Raw genomic sequence first — 23,791 nt, 5'->3', positions numbered from 1 at the left:
AAATGTGAGGATATAAGCTCAAGTCTCCGGAACCCACATAAAAGCTAGGCAAGCATAGCTGCCACTTGCAATCCCAGCGACTGTGAACCCAGGGCAAGCTGGCTAGCTAGACTACCTATCTTTGGCAAGTTCTGGGTTCAGCAAAAGGCCTTATGTTAACAAATAACATGGCACATGATCAAGGAAGATGCCAAGTGTCAACTTCTGACCTCCACAGGCACATTCATCCACTCAGCCACTCACATGAAAACATGCATATATGCATATATTCTACATACACATACACATGCCACGTAAATGTCACCGATCCAATGTTTTCCTAAATTCTTTCTAGGTCACTGGCACCCGTAGCCTGCCCTGGCATTCTGTTTCTGTTTTCTATGGTGCAGCTGAGTCCCCGGAATGATGATGAGGAAGATAAGGGCTCTAAGTACAAAAGATTCCAGGATAGAGATTCCCGGGACAGGAGATAAAAATGAACTGTTTCAGAGGAGGCAAAAACGGTTCTGAGTCTTTAAAGAGTGTCATCAGCCAAGGTGAGCCTGATAGCCCAGATCACGTCCTGAGTCCCGAGGACTGTGAGTTCATTAGCTCAGATACAATGGCCATCTCTGAAGCTGGAGGTGCTACAGCCCGGGCAGCATCTGAACTGTGTGAACTATCTGCTTCTAATGCATTTCTTTTCACTGTAGCGTTGACCTGAAGATTCATAACTCCTGTTACCAGCATGGCTATCTTCCAGATGCCAGGAGGTGTCTGAAACCAGAGCACAGGACAGAACTGTAGCTGGGAAATGCTTTGGGATAAACATACTCTTTCAGTGTTCTGTCTTGTTGGCATTGCCCTTACCGGACATCCCATGCTCTGCCCTTCTCAAGGTTGCAGTTTCTCTGCTGTCAGGGCATTGCTGGACAGTCATACATGGAGGACTCACTGCTGGATCCCTGCACCTTGTCTGGCCAGATGCTTCCATTTCCTGGAACATACTCAGCCTCCCCTGGGTGGCTGTGTCTAGTGATGAGACACCTCCCAGCGGCTCGCACACCATCGCAGCCTCTTCCAGGTTCCAGCAGTCATGGCATACTGTACACCAAGGTACCTTCGGAACAAACCTGCACATGCCCTGAGCATTTGCTGTCCCCTCTCCTGGGCTGGAGGTTCTTTTTCTGAAGAGGCAGGCAGCGCACCTTGCCACTAGCATGGTGGGAGGGAAAGGCCCTAGGAGTTTACGGTATCTGGCATTCGGGTTGGTGGTACTTGTCAGGGGGGTGGCAGAAGACATTTTGGGTCTCATTCCTGTTGGAACACAGTGGAGAAGTGCTGGGTGTGTGGTAGCTGTGGGTGGTTCTGCTTTATATTGGACTCTCTGAGGTTGTGAGATAGAGAGAAAAGTCTGAATTATTTGACAAGCTGGAGTACCAAACATTTACTGGAGGACGTTCCTCATCAGCAGCCAAAATTACACTGTCAGTTTCATTATCAACATTTTCACATCGAACACAAGTGTGTATATGTGCACGCGTGCATACGTTGCACACATGAGATCTACTAAGGAGATAGACCTTGATTGTCCTTGACTGTCATTCACTCTCTTACTGAGTTGCTTGACTGAGTGTCTCTTCACCGAGCGCGTGTAGAGAGCCTGTTAGGAATGCTATGAATAGGGTCTTGATGTGCACCTGTTGACTGGCTAGATGAGCAGAATCTACTGAAAGATCTTTTAAATTTTTTTTTTTTTTGCTTGATTGCTAAGATAGTAAATGATATTTAAATTAATAAATCTGATTTGTGGTAATAGAGATTGAGCATTATAATATAAATTGTTGCAAAACCAAAAGAGAAAAAACAGTATTCAATGTAGTTTAAGTTTATAACCTAAGTTTTTAAACTTTTTTTTTATGTAAAGATGATGTGTTTTGCCTGTGTGTCTATAACTAGACCCACGATGGTTGTGAGACACCATGTGGGTACTGGAATGTTAACGCAGGTCCTTTGCAAGAGTGACAAGTGCTCTTAACTACAAAGTTATCTTTCCAGACCCTAAACTCAATTTTTAATGGAAAATGATAAAACAGCTCAACAAGAGTTACTCATAGTCTATAAAAGGTACGGAACAGTCAGAGTTGAGAGAACAACAGATGAATGGACATGAATTGGCAGACAAGATGGAAAAAATCTGCAAAAATTTAAATACAAGAGGAAAAAATAGTACGGATATAGAGTACCACCGGCCCCAGCAAACAATGAATGAATGGCAACTCGGTAATTCACATGAATGAAGAGGAGCTCAGAGAAACCAGATGCAATCGCGGTTCTTGTGGCAAAACAGCAGAACCGAGTTGTGCTTGCCACGTGATCCCATTCACCCGTCCTGCCCAGTGCTGATAGGAGATGGATGAAGGGCCTCAGTGGGGTGGTTCCTTTTTGGATTCGAGACCCTCAATCCTCAATTTACTGTTGCATGTTTCAGCTTCCACGGGGAAATGAAAAGAGGCAGAGAAAGAGACAAAGAAGAGAGAACACAGTTGCCTTTTAAAGGCAAGATATTGGGCAACCCCTAGCTTATCATCAGAGGTAAACTGAGGTAAAGAACTTGGGTGGAGGGTGGCGTTTACAGTCTCACCCCACTTGCGGTTCCCTCTCTGCTTTCTCCACACAGGTGGGGACATTATCTCTGACTATATACTGGCATGCCTCCCCTGCCAGTTCGAACAATAAGCCAAAGTGCCACAGTGTTTTCTCACAGCAAGGAAAACAACACAAGGAGCGCCCTCTGGATTAACCTCTGGGCTAGCATAGGATGGACTGAGGTCTTCTAGGGCAGAGGCTAATCAGCCCCTGCCTGGCTCTCACAATCTCCCATTGTGCTTGAAGCAGTGACTTCACATCCGAGGTAGCCTACTGGTACCAGCAGGGGGCAAGGTAGCCCATACCTTTCTCATACTCCCAGCATGTACTTCTCAGGGATCCACTCAAATCCCAGTCCGGGGATCTTTTTTGTGGCCAGTGTCCTCGGTTTCATCATGGGACACTGTATTTTCCTCTTTCTCATTATCCTGATGATTCATCAGTGTAGAAAGAGGAGAGTGTTCCAAGGTAGAGAACAGCAGCATCCTGGGAATTCCGAGAGCTGTAGGTAGTGGGCAGGAAGAACGGTTGCTGTGGGAGACCGGATTTGAGCCTCGACTTCCCCAAACTTTCTGGACAATGACATTTGTTCTCCAGATTCTCAAACTCAGTGACTTTAGTGTCAAGAAATATGGTGTCATAGCAAAAGGATATTTTTCTGAAGTTCTAAAGTAGAACATGAGGTCAGGAAAGAGGCTCTGACTGGGGTAGGAATTGTAGGGTTGTCCAGAGGCATGAAGGGCATGGGATCTGATGGCTAGAGAGCAGACTAGTGAGCACAGGGAGAGTCTATATTAAGGCATTTTAGGTGCGATTTTTGTTGTTCAGCCTTTGCTTTAGTTATTTCCACATGTGAATATGTGAATATTATTTCCATGTGGTTACAAGTCAGGATGACTCTGATGGCCACGAGACAGGAAGGGGAAAGAATTGGAGGCAGGAGAAGGTTCCTTAGTCTGTCTCTCTCTCTCTCTCTCTCTCTCTCTCTCTCTCTCTCTCTCTCTCTCTCTCTCTCCTGCATCAGGTGAGGGAGATACTTAGTATGTGCACAGTATCTGCACATAGCATTCTGAGTCTCCCCCAGAGGCTCTTCCATGTTCTGAAGATATCAAGACATTTATGGGACCCCCAGAGGACCTCAAGTTCTCTCTGCTAGAAGAAAACATTTCAAGGCCAAGTTTCTGCTCTGAGCCTTATCCAATACTCATTCTTTGGGTCACAATTATCATAAGATCCTAAGCTTTCTTTTTCTGTTTTTCATATTGCCCAGAGGAAGAACTGATGGAGAGACTCCTGAATGAGGAAGAGAAGGCTGGAAGTCTGGTTTGTGAGCTCAAGACCATAGCGTATCACTGAAGGGACCAATGTGGCTGTACTGAAACCATCTGCACCATGGTCCAGGCTAGGGCTTCAGAGGACACCGCAGTGGTCACCAGCTGTTTTGATGCTGCACTGTGGCCTCACTTTTTATAAACTATCCCAAAATAACCATTTGTGCCCTTCTCACTCGTGTCTGTGATTTAGAACTCTGCGACCATCTAATGACTTCAGTACAGGCTGATTATATAGAACGGGCAAAGCAGCTCCTTGACATATGTGTACTTCCTGCATCTTAAGCGGGACAGATACCAGGTCCAGCATCAGAGCTGATGTTCTCCCAACCTCACAGTGAAGAGGGTTGAATAGCCTAGACATGTTTTATGATGATTACAACATTGTTTCTCCCACAATTTTGGCCTTCTTCCCAGTGGCTTTGGAAAATGGTAACAGGAGGCACATTTAGGTATAACTTTCTGGGAAAAGTACTAAGTTAAGAATACCCGAAATAGAAAAACTCAGATACATTCTTGGAATAGAGAAACTGGTTGGAAGCAGAATGTTTTCAAGCTCCTGATTTTTAAAATTTTGGTGGTGGGGGGATTATTAGATTTCATTTTACTTCTAAGTGTAATTAAGCCTTTTAATGGCTGAGTGACTGGGGCACAGTACATCAAATGTTTTCATCAGGATAATAAATATGAACCTCTAGCTCCCAGTGAAGCCTACCTCACACTTCTCAAGCACAGTACATTTTATTTCATTTTGTTGGTAAATTAATGCACTTTTGCTGTCCTGATAGTTAAGCTCAGGGTCTCATATATACCACGTAACGGCTCTACTACTAGATGACATCCGTCTAGCCTTATAGTAATGTTTTAAAAATGCAGTGAAAGCATGTGTGGGTTTTAGTTGGAAAAACAGTTTGTGTAACTTGTTCTTACTTCCTCTGGCTATAAGAGAAGATCGGATTGTCTCCTCCGGTGGGCAAGAGCAATGTTTGAAACGGATCACAGTCTACTGCTAGGCTAGTCTACAGAGGTATAGACTATACTTCTGTTCAAAATGTTATAGCCATGATGAAGGTAGCCTTCTGGAGACATTGCCTTAGAAGTGCTCATGACAACATCTTAGAAAATAGCTGTAAATGATTACATTTCCACCATTGCTATCTCTACCATCTTGGAATTATTTGTCTGCAGAAATAAATTGCTTTTCTGACAGGAAAGCCTATGTCAAGCAAGTGAGTTCTCTGAAGATGACCCGCCATTTTGTATGGCTGTGATGGGTGCCCTCTGAGATGTAAGGCCCTCAGAGACTTTATCCCAGGATTGTTTCTTGCAGCACGTGCCTAGCCTGTCACGATTACATAGCCTAATGATTCCTGGGCATCAGCCTACCCTATTGGGCAAATTTCCTGCAGATCCAACATGAAGACAAGTGTTTACGAATTAATGCTGTTTAGATGAATTAATGACTGTAGAATTCCTGATTTTATCCAAGCAATTTTAGGAAGAAAGTTTAAGGAGACGGTTTTAGTTGTTTTACCAGAAAGATGGAATAAAGTTAGAATCAAGAATAGGATGTGCCCCCTCCTCTTAGAATAGTAAGCAAAAGCTGCTCTCCCCCCACAGAGGCAGTGAAGTGCTCCCTCCCACAGAGGCAGTGAAGTGCTCCCTCCCACAGAGGCAGTGAAGTGCTCCCTCAACAGAGACAGTAAAAAGTGTTCCCTCAACAGAGACAGTGAAGCACTCCTTCCAACAGAGATAGTGAAGTGCTCCCTCTCACAGATACAGTGAAGTGCTCCCTCCCACAGAGGCAAAGTAAAACTTTATCCTCTTGAGATTGTATGTTTTCTTCACGGTCAGGGAACCAGAGGCGTTTTATGCTTCCCTGCAGTCTCTATTTGGCCACTCCAGCTTCCCCAACTCTCATCTTTGCTGACTTGGACATTAGCTGACCCCACCTAACAGAGTCTGTGTGTTCTGTCTATTAGGAGTCTAGATCAACCTTGTGTTTTGGTTCAAAGAGCAAGTCCCAAATTTCAGCATAGAACCCTTACAGAGATCTGCTACAGAAACAGTTCACATCGGATTGTAGCTGGAAATGGGAACGTTGTCTAGTGAGCAGTTGTACTGCTGGGAGTATAAACCCAATTATAATAAACTGGGCATGTGCCAAACCATGGATGCAAAGCAAGCATTGTGTTTTAAATTTCCATACAGTATTTTTTTTCTTCCAGCTGTAAGCCACTGTGGACACAAATTTAATATTACATATACAAAAAATAAAAAGATAATGGGTTTATTGATGAGTAAAAAAAATGCCCTGAACCTTCAGCGATATTTGGTAAACAGTAACAGAAAGGCCCTTGCTGATCTCCACTTGGTATAAAGTTATGGTGTGGGATGCATATCTTAGATTGCTTTGGAAGATCTACAGTGTATACAGAAATTCTCTAGCGAGAATGATCACCACTGATCCATCACAGAAACAAAGGGACACTCAAATTTAGAATTTGAAATCAACATATTCATTGATGATATATATTTGGGCCCAAACTGACAACTGCTTTGTACTGTTTTTAAAATACATCTACATAAAGTAGGAACATTTGTTTCCTATGCCACATCTTCCTCTTCCTGCAAGAACACTGAAGTAGCCGAGGTGCTTAGTCTCAAAGTGAACTCTGGGTGAGTAGCTATGGCAACGGGAATAAATAAGTAACAAATGAGCCCCATCAGCGGGACCACGCCTTGCCTTTGCCTTTGCATTTGCCTTTGCATTCACCTTCGCCTTCGCCTTCACCTCCTTTTCCCTCCCCTTCCTTTCCCTCCCCTCCCTTTCCCTCCCCTCCCCTTCCTTCCCTTCTCCCCTCCCCTTCCCTTCTCTTCCCTTCTCCCCTCCCCTTCCCTTCCCTTCTTCCCTCCCCTTCCCTTCCCTCCCCTCGCCACTTCTTTCTTTCTTTCTTTCTTTCTTTCTTTCTTTCTTTCTTTCTTTCTTTCTTTCTTTCTTTCTTTCTTTCTTTCTTTCTCTCTCTCTCTCTCTCTTTCTTTCTTTTTCTCTCTCTCTCCATTCCTTCCTTCCCTTTCTTTCTTTCTTTCTTTCTTTCTTTCTTTCTTTCTTTCTTTCTTTCTTTCTTTCTTTCTTCCTTTCTTCCTTCCTTCCTTCCTTCCTTCCTTCCTTCCTTCCTTCCTTTTCTTTTTTTGAGTAAACTGACATATAGGTTGAGTTGGAGACTGGATGGCAGTGAGTGAGGCAGGGATCAGGGAGTGGGAAGAGTTTACACTGGAGAAACCCAAACTTCATTTGAGGCAAGTTCTGAAATGCAATTATTTTCCAGTTTCTTCTACGGCTTGTTCCACAGCAACAGAAGGCTGAGGCCCCCACCCCAGCTACTGGCTCCGTCCACAACTTTTCACGGAAGCTAAAACATTATTAGGCTGAGAAGTTAAGCAGTAAAAAATTTAGAAGTGGCATAGTCACCATTAAAAACAAATTATTGAGTTGGAATATAGGTTTGCCAGGAAGGCAAGAAGAAGTGATAGAGGTAGAGATATCGTTGGTGTTCGAAAGGCTATGGAGACAGGGTCAACCTGTTAGGATCCCAGAAAGAGAGAAATAGACGTGGAGTAAAAATAACAGAAAAGCTCATAGGAACAAGTAAGTAAGTAATAGTACATTTATATTAATATTATAAAAACGTGAGAAAGCTAGCAAAGGTAGAAAAGATATCCCGAGGACTTAATTTGAAAAGAGCCACAGATTGCTAGTCAACTAAGAAAAATCAAAAGAATCTCTTCTAGACACACCAGGGGGAAAGCAGAAATGCACCAGAGCAAAATTTCTAGGAAAGGCACATTGTCTGCCTGGGAACCACAGTGGTAATGGTGGCTTACCTCACACCTCGTGTGACATGCTCTGGTCACAGTGTAGCCAACATCTAAGTACTTCCTAACTTAACTAATTTCTTCTTCCATCCATGGGTTAAGAGTGTGCTATTTGGTTTCTACAAAGGGTGTTTTTTTGACTAGTGCTTCCTAATGAATTCTAACTTTATCCCACTGTAGCTGAAGAAAATACCGTTTCCCACCCCACTTATTTATAGACTTTGTATTCCAGGGGCCTCTGTGGATGACCGATACTATCGATAGTACTGAATCCCATGTTCGTTTTGAAGCAGCTGAGCTCTGAAACATATCCATGGTTGATTTTCTTGAAGGCTGCCTCGTGGCACTTCCTCTGTGGGCAGCACATGTTGGTTCCTGGGGCAGGGATCACTTGAGTCACCCAGCCCGCATGAGGACTTTTTTTTGCTTGAACATTTAACAGGAGCAACATGTCTTTGTTTTGGAAGCAAGAACAAGCTTGTTTTGGTTTTGGTTCCTCTCAGAAGCAAGGGACTTTTTTTTTCTCCCCCTAAAGGGAAAAGCTGTTCTTCATCAGGACGATGAAACTTCTTGCTTCTTAAATTAGGAGGTTTAGAATAAAACAAGACACTGTGTTTCTCTCCCATCAGCTGCTTGCCACCTCTTGACTCCTATTGATGTAAGGATCTTAGTGTGGTATTCTGTGATGGTTCCAGATTCTCTGGTTAGCTCCCAGTATAGGCCCATGGGACTGTGAGTGGGCCCCTGTGTTTATGGAACCCAGTGCTTGCAAGCTAATTAGAGAGCTAGATTAGGGGCATCAAGTTCCTTGGGGCAAGTTTCATCTACACTATCAGGATATCTAGTTTCTTCTTGTTTCTTCTTTGTGCATGACTACTTAACAAACTGACCAACAGCAACCAACAACCAATCAATCAACAACCCCGGCCCCCCACAACAATGAACCAACCAACAGAGCCTTTTCATCATGCCGTAGCATGAAAAGGCTATATATCCTCTAAAAATTCTCCAGATTTCCAAATGTCATACAATCACAGAAACTATCTGCAGCTGGCAAAAGCACACCTCAGACAGAGCATGAGGCAAATTGTAGTCAACTGTTGTGGATAATCTGAAGTAGCCCCATGTCTCACACCTGGGATTAAAATGAAAACACACTCTTAAAATATTTTTTTTGTGTTTTTTAAAGAAACCAAATTCCAGAATTCTTACCACATTGAGTGCCATGGTTTCAATATGTTAATCAACAGACAATGGTTTGGAAATTCATTTCCCTTATAACACAAGAAGTGGCCCTTGCAAAGAGCCAGGCTAATACCACTGAGGCAAGAGTGTGTTAGGTATTCTGAGAGTAGGTTATTGTAAAGTCAGCCAGTTCCCATCTTTTGCATGCACCCATCTCATTTCTTCTGCAGTAGAATAGCATATCTAAAAGCCCTCAGCAGAGATAGCCTCCAACCTTGGACTTCCCAGCCTCTAGAGCAGGGAGCTGGGGAATTCTTCATTCTTCATCATTTACCCAGGGGTGGGGATTTTGTATAATAATTATGTATAATTATGTATAATTTACTTTTGCCCTACTTTCTTTTGGAAACACTGTCATGGACCAGAAAGCATGTTGTGGGGATGTTCAAAGCACCAGTGGTATGATAATTCTTTTGAACTTAGAAGGGAGACACCACTCTCATCTTGGGATATGAAGTGTTTTGTCACTATTGATTCATGTGATAGGGGAGATAGTCCTATGCCCAGAAAGGACACACAATTCTGGTACACACCAAGTCAGGGAATGACAGGGATTCTAGGAAAGAACACAAAATCCTTCTTGAGGTAATATATATATATATATATACCTCAAATATATATTTAATTCTCATATATATGTTTGATTCTCAAATTTAAGTGTTAATTTCTTAAGACTAATGCTAGGATTGAGAGATCTAATGAGTTAGCTCTCTCTTATGAATATAGATGTTCCAATGTAATAAGATGCAGTTCCTGAATATATAGTAAGCTATGTGCTTGATTAGTCTGGCCAGGCAACTTATTTTAGGTCATCTAAGCAAACCAAGGGGGCTGAGGAGGTTTCTCAAGTTGAAAAAGTGCTTCCTGTGTAAACGTAAGGGTCCAAGTTAGGATCTCCACATCCATGTAAAAGCTGTATGAGAGGTATAGGTCTGTAATCTCAGTGTGTGTGTATGTGTGTGTGTGTGTTTATGTGCATTTGGGCATCAGTCTACCTGATATGGCAACTTTCATTGAACCAGTCTTAAAAAAAAAAGGTGTAGAACAAGAAAGGAAACGTCTGATGTCAATTTCTGGCCTCATATGTGCATACACATGCATACACATGCACACACCATATGCACACACAAAAATATTAGGAAAAGAATCTGTGGTAGGAGGGAACTATCCCTTGTCATAGACAGGATGAAGCTTGGCCAATCCCAATCAGATCCTCATCTCACCCATTGTCTCTGAAGCTATGATGTCATAGCTATGGTCACTTAGGAGGTAAAGAAGCGAAGGCAGAGCATTCTATGTCTTCCCTCCTGTCCAAATGGCAGAGATTGATCCAGGGGTCAGTCTGTTCCCAAGTGGCATACCTTGGCTCTATGTGGTGTTTGCTATACTCTTTGTATTTTTCCTTTTTGTCATGTTCTCGCCTTTTTTGCTCGAGATAGACCAGCACACCAAGAAATGTAAGGACAGTGTGGGGGACTTAGGAGAACAAAGGAACTTTAGTGACAGATTAGTGTATGGACCTAGCGGGAGCACCTATTATACTGTGGGAAACAAGAATGTTCTTTTGTGTGTGTGTGTTCCAAGGTCCCACAGCTCAAGGCTGTGATCCATGGCTCACAGGTCTTAGAAATTGTAATCTTGTGATAGAAAAGCTTAGAGGGCTTGCGTTTGAGCTAGCCCAAGGGATCTATGGCTTTTATACTTGCAGAGGAGGAGGAAGTATCTATAAACTCTGACTTATCTAACTTGAATACCCCAGTACAAAGACATGGGGAGCCCAGGGGACTCTGGACTGTGAGGGAGTCTCTCCAGTGGGCTCTGATGGGGGTACATTGTCTTAGTCTTTCTCAGGTGCCGATGTTCTCTGCGCAATGTTTCCTATAAGGATAAAGACAATATTAAGATGAAGATGAACCATCTGGGAGGGGCAAGTAAGTACTCTCTGTTCTTCATCTCTGGGAACTCATCAGTCCTAGTTTATGTGCTGATTAAGGGAATTCTATGCTAAATCTTGGACTTGGTGGAATAGCGTCTATGTTCTGCACATACTGTGTGCAGATACTGTGTTCTTCTACTAAGTTTGGTCTAAGGGCTCTGCGACTTTTCTCTAGATAATCTTTTGTTTCTTTTTAAAGCAGAGGCTTTAAAAACTAAACTCTCATTAACTCTCATGTTAATCAAAAAGTTTGTTTTGTCATTCATACTTGTGATGTTTCTCTTCCCATGGTATCCTTTCTTGCAAGGACAAAAAAGGTGGCTTTTCTATGGAAGCAATACATTTCCTTCTCTGACAGGGATGAGGAAAGGACGTCGAAAGATACACTATCAGATAGAAAGCCTATGGAATCAAGGTTTATCTTTTCCTGGGTGATATCTTGGTGACCTGTTGATCAAATTCATGCAAATATCAGTGACCCTTCCTGTTGTACATGATTCAACCCAGAGCTTCACTCAGGCTAATCATAAACCTTACTACTGAGTTATATCCACAGCCAATCACCACAGATCCCGAGGACTGTGCGTATTATGGAATTTGTTTCTTTCATGAGGGTCTGCTTTGCCCTCCTGACAACTTCATGACTCTTGTGACATCACAGAGAAGGGACACATTAGAAACTAAATTTCTCTATGACCACCATGTCGGTGGTTCGTGATTATATACCAGTTGACATTCTGTCCAGGTTTCTCTCACATAAAATTGAAATCTCTGTAAAACATTATTTTTCTTGGAGATAAGCAAGACATTGAAAAACATGTCTCCACGTGAACAAGTAATTGGATTTGGATTTTTTGTTTTGTTTTGTTTTGAAACTTAAGAGAAGAATCCGTAAGAAGCTGCCATTAAATTAATGAGAGTATAAAATTACAACAAATATATGTATTTGGCTTGGTTAAACGGATTATCTAAGTGCTTGCATAAAGCCACTACCTCCCGGTTGCTTGTATAAAGGCCTCTCTTCATTCTCCATGTTCCCTCTACTAATGTTCTGAGGTCCTGGCTGCTCTAGAGCTTAAAGTCAGGTGAATATTTCAAAGGAGACAAATAGGTGGCTTTGTCTGAAACTTCATGTTCCAGCAATAAGTGAGGGATATTTCCTCCCCATGGCAGGCAAAGAAGCCAACTTATCATCTAGGGCTTTCTGTAAGTGAGCAAAGGGTGATAGAGCAAGCACAGCTATTCTCAAGAGCTCAGAGACTGAGTGAACGAATCTTTCAAAACATTTCTGAGAATTCTCGATACCTGCAGAGGCTGGCTAATCCTGGGCGCAGTGGGCTATGCCAGACTTTTCTTTATTTCCAGTACTAATATGCACAGGCTAACCTATTATGAGCCCATCTCTCATATTTGAAAGTTAGTTCTTTTGATGGTCAGCCATGCTTTGTGCTAGGATTATGTATAAACTGAAGTATAGGGGAATCTGAGGAGTTGCTCAAACGTGGACATCTTGGTGACATGATCCTATGATGTCAGTGTCTCATATAATGTTGATTGTTTTAATGTTGTTTCTTGGGTTAGAGGAGGTGAGGATTATTCCAGATTTATTTTTTAAAAACATCATTATTATGCATTTGGGTGTTTTGTTTTCAAGTCTACGTACTGCATGTATGCAGTATCCATAGGTGCCAGGAGAGGCGTCTGGTCCCGATAGAACTGGAGGAAGGAAGGGATGCTTGCCAAGTGCTGGGAATGAGGTCTAGGTCCCCTGCAAAAGCACCCAGTGCCTTTAATCTCCAAACCATCCTTCCAGATCCATCCATCTTTCTTTCTTTCTTTCTTTCTCTTTCTTTCTTTCTTTCTTTCTTTCTTTCTTTCTTTCTTTCTTTCTTTCTTTCTTTCTCTCTCTCTCTCTCTCTCTCTCTCTCTCTCTCTTTCTCTCTCTCTCTTTCTGTTTTTTGTTTTTGTTTTTCGAGGCAGGGTTTCTCTGTGTAGCCCTGGCTGTCCTGGAACTCACTCTGTGGACCAGGCTGGCCTCGAACTCAGAAATCTGCCTGCCTCTGCGCCTCCCAAGTGCTGAGATAAAAGGCGTGCGCCACCACTGCCCGGCCAGATCCATTTTCTTATAAGGTAGTAAAAATCTTTGTGCTAAAAGGACCGGAGCTGCCATGTTAGCTACGATAGTTTTTGACTCTCAAATGAGAAAACTTTGTATCTATACAATAAAGGGTGAATCACCTACTCAGGGACAATTTATAGACACCAGGATCATCTATGTAGATCATTTTGGGAGTCAGGAAGGAAACATAAGATTGCAGAGGGATAATTCTGAGTGTTTTTTCTCCCTTCCATTTCTTTTTTCTTTTTATATTTTTAAGGCATTTTTATTAGGTATTTTCTTCATTTACATTTAAAATGCTATCCCCAAGCCCCCTACACCCTCCCCCACCCTGCTCCCCAAACCACCCACTCCTGCTTCCTGGCCCTGGCATTCTCCTGTGCTGGGGCATATTATCTTTGCCCCCACCTGGGGGATCCATCCCATATACAACCATCAAACCCAGACACTATTGCATATTCCAGCAAGATTTTGCTTACAGGACCCTGAAATAGCTCTTTCTTGTGAGGCTATGCCAATGCTTGGCAAATACAGAAGTGGATGCTCACAGTCATCTATTGGATGGAACACAGGGCCCTTAATGAAGGACCTAGAGAAAGTCCCAAGGAGATAAAGGGGTCTGCAACCCTATAGGAGGATCAACAATATGAACCAGTACTCCCTAGAGCTGTGTCTCTAGTTGCATATGTAGTAGAGGATGGCCTAGTCGGCCATCAATGGGAGTAGAGGCTCCCTTCCATTTCTTATCTTGAGAAATAATTTCTTGTGGTAAATATTTACCAAGCCATAGGAAGTCAAATAACCACATATGGAATTGTTCTTCCAGAGGAAAGATCAGCCGTTTTATGACTCAGCAAATTCTGGACCTAGAGCTAAAGATTCCTTCTCTGTGTTTAAGATAGTCACTTGGAAACATTACTGGAATGTTCCCAAATGTGTTTCCCAGTTCCACTGTTGTCTGAGGCCATCATTTTCTGCAACCATAGAGTAGAATGTGGCTTCATGAAGCTAGATGCATAATGAAAGGGATTGCCATAGGCTTTAGCCACCAAAGCACCAAATATCAAATTTCTATTAACTATATAAAATACATGATATAATCAGCTTAATCAAATAAAAATATTTTGGTTCACTATTTGAGAAGTTCTAATCCATGATAAGTCAGCCTTTAGCTTTTTGATGCAATGCATCATACAGAAACAGATAATAGAGCAAGACTGATGATAGGGCATGGTAGCAAGAGAGAGGACCTAGGAGAAAATGGCTAATTGCTGCCAGTTGTCAAAGTCAAAGAGATTCTCTTTTATGCCACAGGAGAAAAAAAATCTGGGAAACGGAAATTATAGGAAGAGCCACCATATCCATCTTAACACCAATCTTTCTGTTGTTGCTATTCAAGTAGAGTAAATCAAAACAGACCTGTTAGTTATTAGTAATGATAAGTAAAAAACACTCAGCAATAGTTCACATTTCTGTCATTAAACATACATTTTTATCTCAATAAGTTCAAAAGTATTTAAGCAATCTTCAGAGTCTGGGAGATCTCCGGGATGAGGGCACTGAGACCCACAGAGAACCAGTTTCCCCGTGTCTATCCGCTGAAGCCAGAAGTCACTTTGGGAGACCATTTTCTTTTGGTTATTCGTTTAATTACTATCATTCCTAATATCCCATAAAGAATTTTTAGTTCTAAGATGATCTTTGATGTTTCTGTCTGGGAGTTTTCTTCCTCCATTGAGTAAGAAACTCATAGAGCTTTGGGCACATTTGAATTCCTAGGCAGTGTCATGATGGTAAGTCATCTTTTTGTGTTTTGAGTTTGTGCACCCTGTGAGGAAATACATGCAAAGATACACATTGTCTTCCTAGACAGCAAGCCTTGGGAGCAGGCAGAGGCCGTATGAATAGATAATTATTTGTTCCCGGGTTTCCACTGTTCCTTTTTGGGAAGGTTGAGCTGAGAACAATTAAGATTTTTGTGTGCCTTGAGAAGTGGTGCAGAGACAGAGCCATCTTGTGGCTGGCAATCTTTGGGAAAAGTGACTTGAAGCTTAAGGCAATCTCCAATGTAAACGTTGTCATTAGAAACAAGGACAGTTGGGGCTGGTGAGATGGCTCAGCTGGTCAAAGCACCCAAGCACTCAGAACCATAATCTTGGCATGCTGGAGCCCATGTAGATGTAGAAGAAACCCAACCCCACTAAAACATCCTTTGGCTTTCACATGCATACTGTGACATGCATGTGCCTGTGCTTACATATGCAGAACAGAAAGAGAGAGAGAGAGAGAGAGAGAGGGAGAGAGAGAGAGAGAGAAGAGAAGAGAGAAGAGAGAGAGAAGAGAGAGAGAGAAGAAAGAGAGAGAAGAGAGAGAAGAGAGAGGAGAGAGAGAAGAGAAGAGAGAGAGGAGAGAAGAGAGAGAAGAAAGAGAGGAGAGAGAGAGAAGAGAGAGGAAGAGAGAAAGAGGAGAGAGGAGCTAGAGATAGATAGATAGATAGATAGATAGATAGATAGAGAGAGAGAGAGAGAGAGAGAGAGAGAGAATGAGGAAACCAAGTTGATCTAAATTCTTGGGATAATGTTCTCTGGCTTTGTGTAGGAGGCAAGGAATATATTATTGCATGAAGCAAGTTCGAACTGTTGGCTCACACCAGGTGGCACTGCTTAACCCTTTGGTTGTATTCCAACCTTGTTTTGCCTGTTTTGGTGATATGCAGAGGAGCACAGTACCTGATACTGTTCAGTGCCAAAGACAGCATAGCGCCCTATTGATACATAAGACCAAGGGGACGTTACTGCAGTCGGTGGCAAACGTGTTTCTGATGACAGAGCATCTAAACAGAGAATACATGAGTTTCTGTGAAGGGTGTGGAAATTCTCTTCAGGAATGTTGCTTCTTCTGGTGTCTCTATAATCTGACTCCTGAGCTGAGGACTGTGGGGAAAGAGGCAGTATCTTTTGCATATAGATCTTATTTCAATGGAGGAACACATAATATTTCTGGATGGGCTACTCCTGGCTCTTGCTAAGTTCACATAGTCTAGTGTTTTGGTAGTTGGGGGCTCTTGTAGAATTGAAGCTTACTGTTCTTACCTAATGTTTTCTTCACTTGCCTAAGTCCATGTATTAGTTACCTTCCTGTTGCTGTGATAAAACAGTGACAAAAGTCAAGCTGGGGCAAAGAGTTTATCTTGGTTTATGGTTCCAGAAGGATGAGTCCACACTATAGCAGGAGGCAGGGAAGGAAGCTGAGAGTGCTCATCTCAACCACAAGTGGGAAGCTGAGAAAGCAAACAGGACACAGAGCAAGACTCTAAGACTGAAAGCCAACTCCTTGAGACACGCTTCTTCCAGCAAGGCCATACCACTCCCCAGAGAGGGCCACAAACCAGGGGACATTCTCATTTAAATCATGACACCCCAACAGTACGATGATGAATGAAGCTGTGACTTCATCACCAGATCCATGACCAGTGGCACCAGACCAGTGGCCCAGTAGGGAAAAAGCATTTCTCATATGCAACATCATCTTGTACGAGTTGAAATCAGAAACCAATTTGCACTTGATGTGCCCTTCTGGCTACTCACATTTTATGTATGATCATCCTCTCCCTCATTTTTTTTCTTGTTTACTTAGGTTGGTAAAATGTGAAAAACCTCTATGTGAAACTTAAGAGAACTTATATAAGCAATTAAAATGAAAGGGTTTTGAAAAATATGCTTTTTACTACATGTTGTGAGAAAAACTTTCCTCAATGTATTTTAAGGTCTTCTAATGACCTTTGGGTAAAGGTTCTTATAAATTATACACATGGCAGAATTGTCTGAGGAGACACAAATCACGACTGGGCTAGGAGGCACGTTTGTAGTATGCACATAGACAGTTATTCATTTGGAACTGAGGTGAACTGGACCTAATGTTCCAGGGTAAGGTTCTCTTGGTCAAGTTTTCTTCCACACAATCCTAGCCTATGAAAAGTGAATATGTATTTGATCTGAGGTTGATAAAATAATCAGAATATTTTGGGTGACTACATATTTGAATTTGAGGACATTAACTCAAAGGAAAAAAATAATGCTTGCTGTATCCTTGCCTAACTAAAAAAAATATGGTGGTTTTATTTTTAGACAGCAGGTAAGTTTCATCTAATGTTATTATGGAATAAGAGAGAGGATGCTGTAATTGGAGGGGTTAAGTGGACCTCAAAATTCACAGGAAGTTGCAGGAAGTCCTAGTCAATTGCACAAAGGCCTCTCCACTGGCTCAGTGCACTCCCCACCTTCTCCCCTTAGTGTTCTTAAGGTTCGATTTTGCTCCTAGAATCCAAAGCCAGAACTGTGAGGGATGGCATCCGAAGATCATGTGAGCACCTCTGTCTCCACTTCCCATTCCAGTGATGGACAAAGGGCGTGTCTGTTGTGACGTCTGAAGAAGTCTCATGTTTATGACTGGGCTGTATGGTTTTCTGTCAACTTGACACCAGCTAAAGTCATCAGAGAGGAGAGAACTTCAATTAAGAAAATGCCTCTGTAAGATTGAGCTGTAAGCAAGCCTATAGGACATTTTCTTAATTAGTGATGGATAGGGGAGAGCCTTGTCCATTGTGGGTGGGGCTATCCCTGGGTAGGTGGTCCTGGGTTCTATAGGAAATCAGGCTGAGCCAGCCATGGGAAGCAAGTCAGTAAGCAGCACTCTTCCATGGCCTCTGCATCAGCTCCTGCCTCTAGGTTACTGCCCCGCTTGCGTTCCTGTCCTGACTTCCTTTGATGATGTGGAAGCCTAGGCCAAATACAAATTTATTTTTATTTCCTTTCCTCTCCAAGTTGCTTTGATCAGGCTGTTGGGTTACAGCAACAGTAACCCTCAACCAAGACAATGACTTTCTGTAAATAAAGAGAGGAAGGTGGAGTGGATCTAGCTTTTTGTCAAGAGTTCAGAAGCTGAATGGGCTTTTCCCCCTTTTGAAAGCTGACTCTACTTGTTGTGGGAATGTTTGGAGAATCAATGGAGACACTAAAATATTTGCATTTTTGTGACATGTTGTACTTGATGGTCACCGCCTTTATTCTTAAGATTTATTTTATTTATATTTGTGTACGTGTGTGCATGTGTGCATGTGTGTGTGTGTGTGTGTGTGTGTGTGTGTGTGTGTGTGTGTGTGCATGTGGGTATACATGGATGCCCATGGAGGTCAGAAGAGGGCATCCGATGGAGCAGGAGTTACATCTGGTCATGAGCTGCTGAAAAGGGTGCTACAAACTTGTGATTGAATGACAACGACCCTCATAGGCTCATAGGCAATGGCACTACTAAGAGATGTGACCTTGGTGTAGGAAGTGTTGTCACAGGGGTGGGCTTTGAGGAGGTTTCAAATGCTCAAGCCAGACCTTGTGTGCTCATTGTCTCTTTCTGCTGCCTGCTGATGCAGATTTAGAACTCTCAGCTCCTCCAGCACCATGTTTGCCTGTGCACTGCCATGCTTCTCACCATGATGATAATAGACTAAACCTGTAAGCCAGCCCCAATGAAATGTTTCCTTTATACGAGTTGCTATGGTCACAGCGTCTCTTCATAGTAATAGAAACCCTAACTAAGACAGAACTAGATTCTGCTCCTTTGGGAGAGCAGCAAGTGCTCTAAACCAGAGCCATCTTTCTTCAAGCTCCGCCTTTAATAATTTAGAATCTCCTCCTTCTCCTTTGAGGCTGAGCCTCACTGTGTGGATCAGGATGACCTTGAACTACAGAGATCTGCCTGCTTCAGCCTCCCGAGTTCTGGGATTAAATGCATGCATCATTTACTGGCTAGAATGTATTTAAAAAACCAAATATAATTAATGAATTATATATCAGATGTGAGGGGAATGTATTCCAGGATTTTTTCATTCTTTTTCTTTCCTCTACCCTCTGGTAAACACACAAAGTTAAGGACAACATAAAAAAGCTCTTTCTTTTAAGTTATCAAATTTTACAATTCTCTTTGGCTCTTTAGTAGAATGGGAGTGATTCTGCCAGGGGAATCCTTACTGCTGATTTGGGATATAGGCTACCAAGTCATGATTATCCATATGAAAACTTTGAGACATCAGAAGGAGATCTCACAGAAAGACTTAGCCTGCATTTGTCAATAACTGACCTGAGACTTTATTTAACTTCCTCTCCATTTCTGGTAAAATCATCCTGTTTAAATATTTTGAAGTGAAATTCTCCATTTTCTGTCTTCATGTCTTCTGGCTGTGCAGAGAGTTCAATATCTACCATATTTGGTAGTCATCTCTTGTGATGCTTGCCAGAGAGCACAGCACCTGTGGTGTGGTTTTATTCTAATATAAATGCTTTGAGCTTTTCACTGGGGTTTGGGAATGTTTGCAATTGGAGTCCCTTGAAACTGTTGGTGTGTCTTCTGTCATTTTGCTTCACTTACAGCTGAGTCGTATGTCCTTGTGTTTCAGGATGTCTTCTTCAGGCCCGTGGGAGAGAAGCTCCAAGAAGAGAGGCAGCTGGTGGGAGAGGAGACAGCTCAGTTCTGGTGGAGATGGTGGGAGAGAGGACCCAGGAAGTCTGCCCAGTGACAGCAGTTTGAGGCGACCACATCTGCGTCACATGTCACAGAAAGGTGCTTCTAGCATTCTCATCATTATTTATACTTAAGCGAATGTGATAATAAAGATTTTGAGCATCTCAGAAACGATCAGTTCTTTGTTGAATTTCTATCCTTTTTTTGTTTCATCCCGTGAAATCAAACCCTTAATAGCACCTTTGCTGCGGAGATAAAGTCTTATGAAGTGACCTGTTATTTTTTTTCCCCCACAAACGATATTTAGTTTTAAGAACATACCTTTCAAAAAGAAGAGGGTCCTTCAGCTATATGCTGTGCTTTTAATTTTCCTGGAAGCAAGTTGAAGCTTTTGCGACTATTAGTCAATGAAGATCTAGCAGAAATAGTTACGCTACATTATATCACTAGTGGATAGAAGAAAAACTTTCTTTATCCTTGGGCTGGAAATGGCTCCCAATGAGATCAGCTTAGAAGACCTGCCTGGGAGAAGCGAGGGAAATACTTTTCTAGCCAGGATTCTTAGAAGGTCTTGTGGAGCAGAAGCTGCAAACCTAGCTGCGCAGCCCCTATTTGTTCCTTTGTCAGGGACCTGTGCTGTCGCTCTCTCTTCAACACTTTTTAAAATAATCCAATAGATAACCCTAAACTGCTGAACAAGTGATTCAGAAAAAAAAATCTCAGCAACAAAATCTTGTACTGAACATAAGTGTGTATGTGTGTGTGCATGTATGCACGCGAGCGTTTTCTTGGGTGTGGAGGCAGGTGTGCACGTGGAGAATTCAGACAACCACCTCAGGTGTTAGACCTTACCTTCTATTTTAGTTTAAAATGTATATAAAATTCTGTGTGCTTACCACCTGTATGAGCATCACATACATGCAGTTACCCAGAAGGGCCAGAAGAGGGCATGAGATCTCCTGGAGCTGGAGTTACAATTGGTTACCAGTCACTCAATACTAGGTCTGGGAACAGAACCTCAATTTCTAAAAGCAGCAAGTGCTGAGATGGATGTGGCCCTGATGGAAATAGTTTTGGGGGGTGGGGTGGTGGCAGGTTTTGAGAACTGGATGTCTTACACCATTCCTGATTCGCGCTCTCTGTTTCCTGCTCATGGTTGAGGATTTGAACTCTTGGCTTCCCATTCTGGGCACCGTGCCTATTGACTGCAATCCTCCCTGCCATCATGGACTCTGTAGCACAAAGTTCAAATAAACCCTTCTCTAAGTTGCCTTGGTCATGATGGCTTACCTATTTATTTAGTTATTTATTTACAGCCACAGAGACATATTGAATAAAAGGACTTTCCAGATAATAGAGCTTGGTACTCAGGTTAGAGGAAAGATTGTCTACTTTCACAAAATGATACAGTCTAGGTCCTTGTTATTGCTTTCCCATTTCCAAATAAAATTATATCTTTAGACTTGATGTTTTGAGACAAAATGTTTAAATTCTTAAGGTAATTAATAGCATGGAGTGTTCCCACATCCCTTTCATGTGACTGCCTCCAATGTTAACATTTTACACAATCATGCCATCCCTCTAAAGCAGGTAACATAGGCTTAATATCATCCCAAGTTATAGATATGTTCTTTTTACTTGAAGAATACATTCATTACTTTTGCTTTCCCTGGATTCTTTATCCATTCTCAGTTCACAAGAGACATGTATTTAGGAATGAATATCCTAAATATCTTATTGACTCTGTTACATCATTATCATTTTTGATTACTAGATTTTCTATTAGATCAGAAACAGAACCAACATTACTACAATCACTACTTTGCCCATTCATATTAGAAAAATACCCAAAGGCCCTGGGACCTCCCAACAGAACCAGAGGTGGAAAAACAAAGGTAGAACCAGCAATTATTGCTCCATTCTCCCTCTTTCTTCCATCTAAGACTCCATTTTTTTGTTACTTTTTATTGTCAATGAAAGACTATTTTGCTACACTAAATCTCACAGGTTATCCCAAGAGACAGTTGATTTGCCCAACTTGCTCTAGAAAATTCCAAGAAGCCATCTGTAGCAGTAGTCAGAACTTAGGATAAGCTATAAGAAGATAAATTAGCAAGCTCAGGAAACAGAGCCCCAATGCAGTTTAAGGAGCAGGGAACTAACCAAGGTATAAACGGCAGCAGATGGGTATCTTTACAGTTAGTACAATCTTGTTGAATTCAACCTAGCTTTCTCTCACCTTTTCTAGTTGGATAATAAGCAGATGATGTGCTCAAAGTTAAAGAACAGTTATTCTTCACGGAGCATGCATCCTGCATGAAGGGAGCCCATGTGCGGAGCTTTATTAGAGAAAACTTTTCACAGCTCTCAAGCTATGGGAGGTCTTTCTCTAACAGGAGCCTTTGAAAACCCTCAGCACATCTGCTCTGAATTTGTAGAAAATTTCCTGCTTTCAGTCATAGCAGAAAACACAAAGTTGGTTTCTCCCAGCGCTGCAGTAGGCGTGAGACAGAGATGGTGCCAAGAGAAACAGTGGCATGCCTTCCAAAGCCTGTTCAGGCATCAAAACTTCCTCCTGTCCTATGGTCTGTCACCATCCCTTTCTCACTGTTTGTGTGCTGTAAGTTTAAAGTCACTACTTGTAAAATTTATCCCTTTAGGTCTAATTAATACTTATACCAATAAAGACACGGGAGGCATAAACTGAGGTAAAAAAACCTGTAAGCTCAGAAAGGTAACTCTTTTCATAACCATTTTCAAAGTATTTATTTGCAAGTCTGATTCTACACTTAGCTCTCTAGAAACCTCTTTCTTCTACCATGCAAGTCTACCTTTCTCTTGAGCTATTCCAAACCCAAGAGAGCTTCTTTGTTGCAGGATATTTGATCACATTATGAACCTCAAGATTGTGTTATTTACTGAAACAAACAAACAAACAAACCAACCAACCAACCAACCAACCAACCAACCATTTCTAGTTGTGGTGTCATTCAGCCCTCAGCATCCATCTTTTATTTCTCTGGCAGAAATATAAACATCTTTAATCCCAAACAATGAAGTTAAGTTAGTTTGTGGAAGGAAGCAGCCATGTTTGAAAGTGATGTCTGATTGAGTGGCAGACAAAGATTTGACAGAATAGGATACGCCCAACTCTCATGAGAAGAGAGAGGAAAGGGAAGCTACTTGAGGGGCAGTGCAGAGAAAAAAGAAGGAGGCAGTTTTACCAGGACAGTGATAAAGAGACAGGTTGTAGAGAGAGAATAAGCTTGCCCAGGTTAAGACGCACGAGTCAGAGAATGAGAGTCAGAAGATTAGAACACATTGCTGGAGTTCATTTGCTCATCAAGCAGAGCAATTCTTGTCTCCAAGCCAAGTCAATATGGACAAGCCATTTCACCTTTAGCAGGGGTAGTTTAAGGGTACCCTGCTAACTTTGCCTTGGGTCCTAGAGCAAAGACCACACGATATCTTCCAAGCAACTTGCCTTAAAATAGGCAGGGACTTTCCATTCTGTATTAATCTTATCTATGGAGGCTTTTAGAGTCACAGCCAAACTGCATCTCTTCAGGACACACTCAGCTGCATCTGGTGTCTATAAGTTTTTATATTTTGCTAACAACTGAATAACCAGGTTTTCTATGTACAATAACCAAATATCCTGTAATGCTACTGATTCCAGATGTGATCCCAGTCATCCCTTAATTGGAACAACTTCTTCCATCCTTAATCTTCAGAGATGAGAAGTATTTTTGCTGTTGTGTTTCAAACAAACAGCTGAGTTGCATATTTAACATACCAAAGTGGACCTGGCCTCCAGGTTCTCCCAGCATCCCTCAGTTCTTACCTGTTACTGGGCATGACTGACATACCCCACCCTCTGTGGTGAACTTTCAAGTCCAGGGATTGGGCTTCCCCTCCACAAGAAGTTCTTCCTTATATAATCCAGATATTTTAGTTCTCTCCCTACCTGCTGTTTCTCTCCTCTCCTCTCCTCTCCTCTCCTCTCCTCTCCTCTCCTCTCCTCTCCTCTCCTCTCCTCTCCTCTCCTCTCCTCTCCTCTCCTCTCCTCTCCTCTCCTCTCCTCTCCTCTCCCCTCCCCTCCCCTCCCCTCCCCTCCCCTCCCCTTCCCTTCCCTTCCCT

At 42.3% G+C, this 23,791-nt stretch overlaps 2 long non-coding RNA genes across 2 annotated transcripts; both read left to right on the top strand.

Moving 5' to 3' along the window:
• The first annotated feature begins 2,928 nt into the window (after positions 1-2,928).
• 1700027F06Rik (RIKEN cDNA 1700027F06 gene) lies at positions 2,929-4,133 on the top strand. Its single transcript, NR_131162.1, has 2 exons — positions 2,929-3,096; positions 3,899-4,133. It is a non-coding gene; the product is annotated as an RIKEN cDNA 1700027F06 gene (long non-coding RNA).
• A 6,237-nt stretch (positions 4,134-10,370) lies between these two features.
• 1700013D24Rik (RIKEN cDNA 1700013D24 gene) lies at positions 10,371-19,828 on the top strand. The gene is made up of 3 exons (NR_164180.1): positions 10,371-10,537; positions 10,922-11,011; positions 19,587-19,828. It is a non-coding gene; the product is annotated as an RIKEN cDNA 1700013D24 gene (long non-coding RNA).
• The last annotated feature ends 3,963 nt before the right edge of the window (positions 19,829-23,791 follow it).

Source organism: Mus musculus, chromosome 6, assembly GCF_000001635.26.
Source record: "Mus musculus strain C57BL/6J chromosome 6, GRCm38.p6 C57BL/6J".
Lineage (NCBI taxonomy): Eukaryota > Metazoa > Chordata > Mammalia > Rodentia > Muridae > Mus > Mus musculus.
The sequence above is the reverse complement of the archived record's forward strand: the minus strand, read 5'-3'. Positions and strand labels throughout refer to the sequence as shown.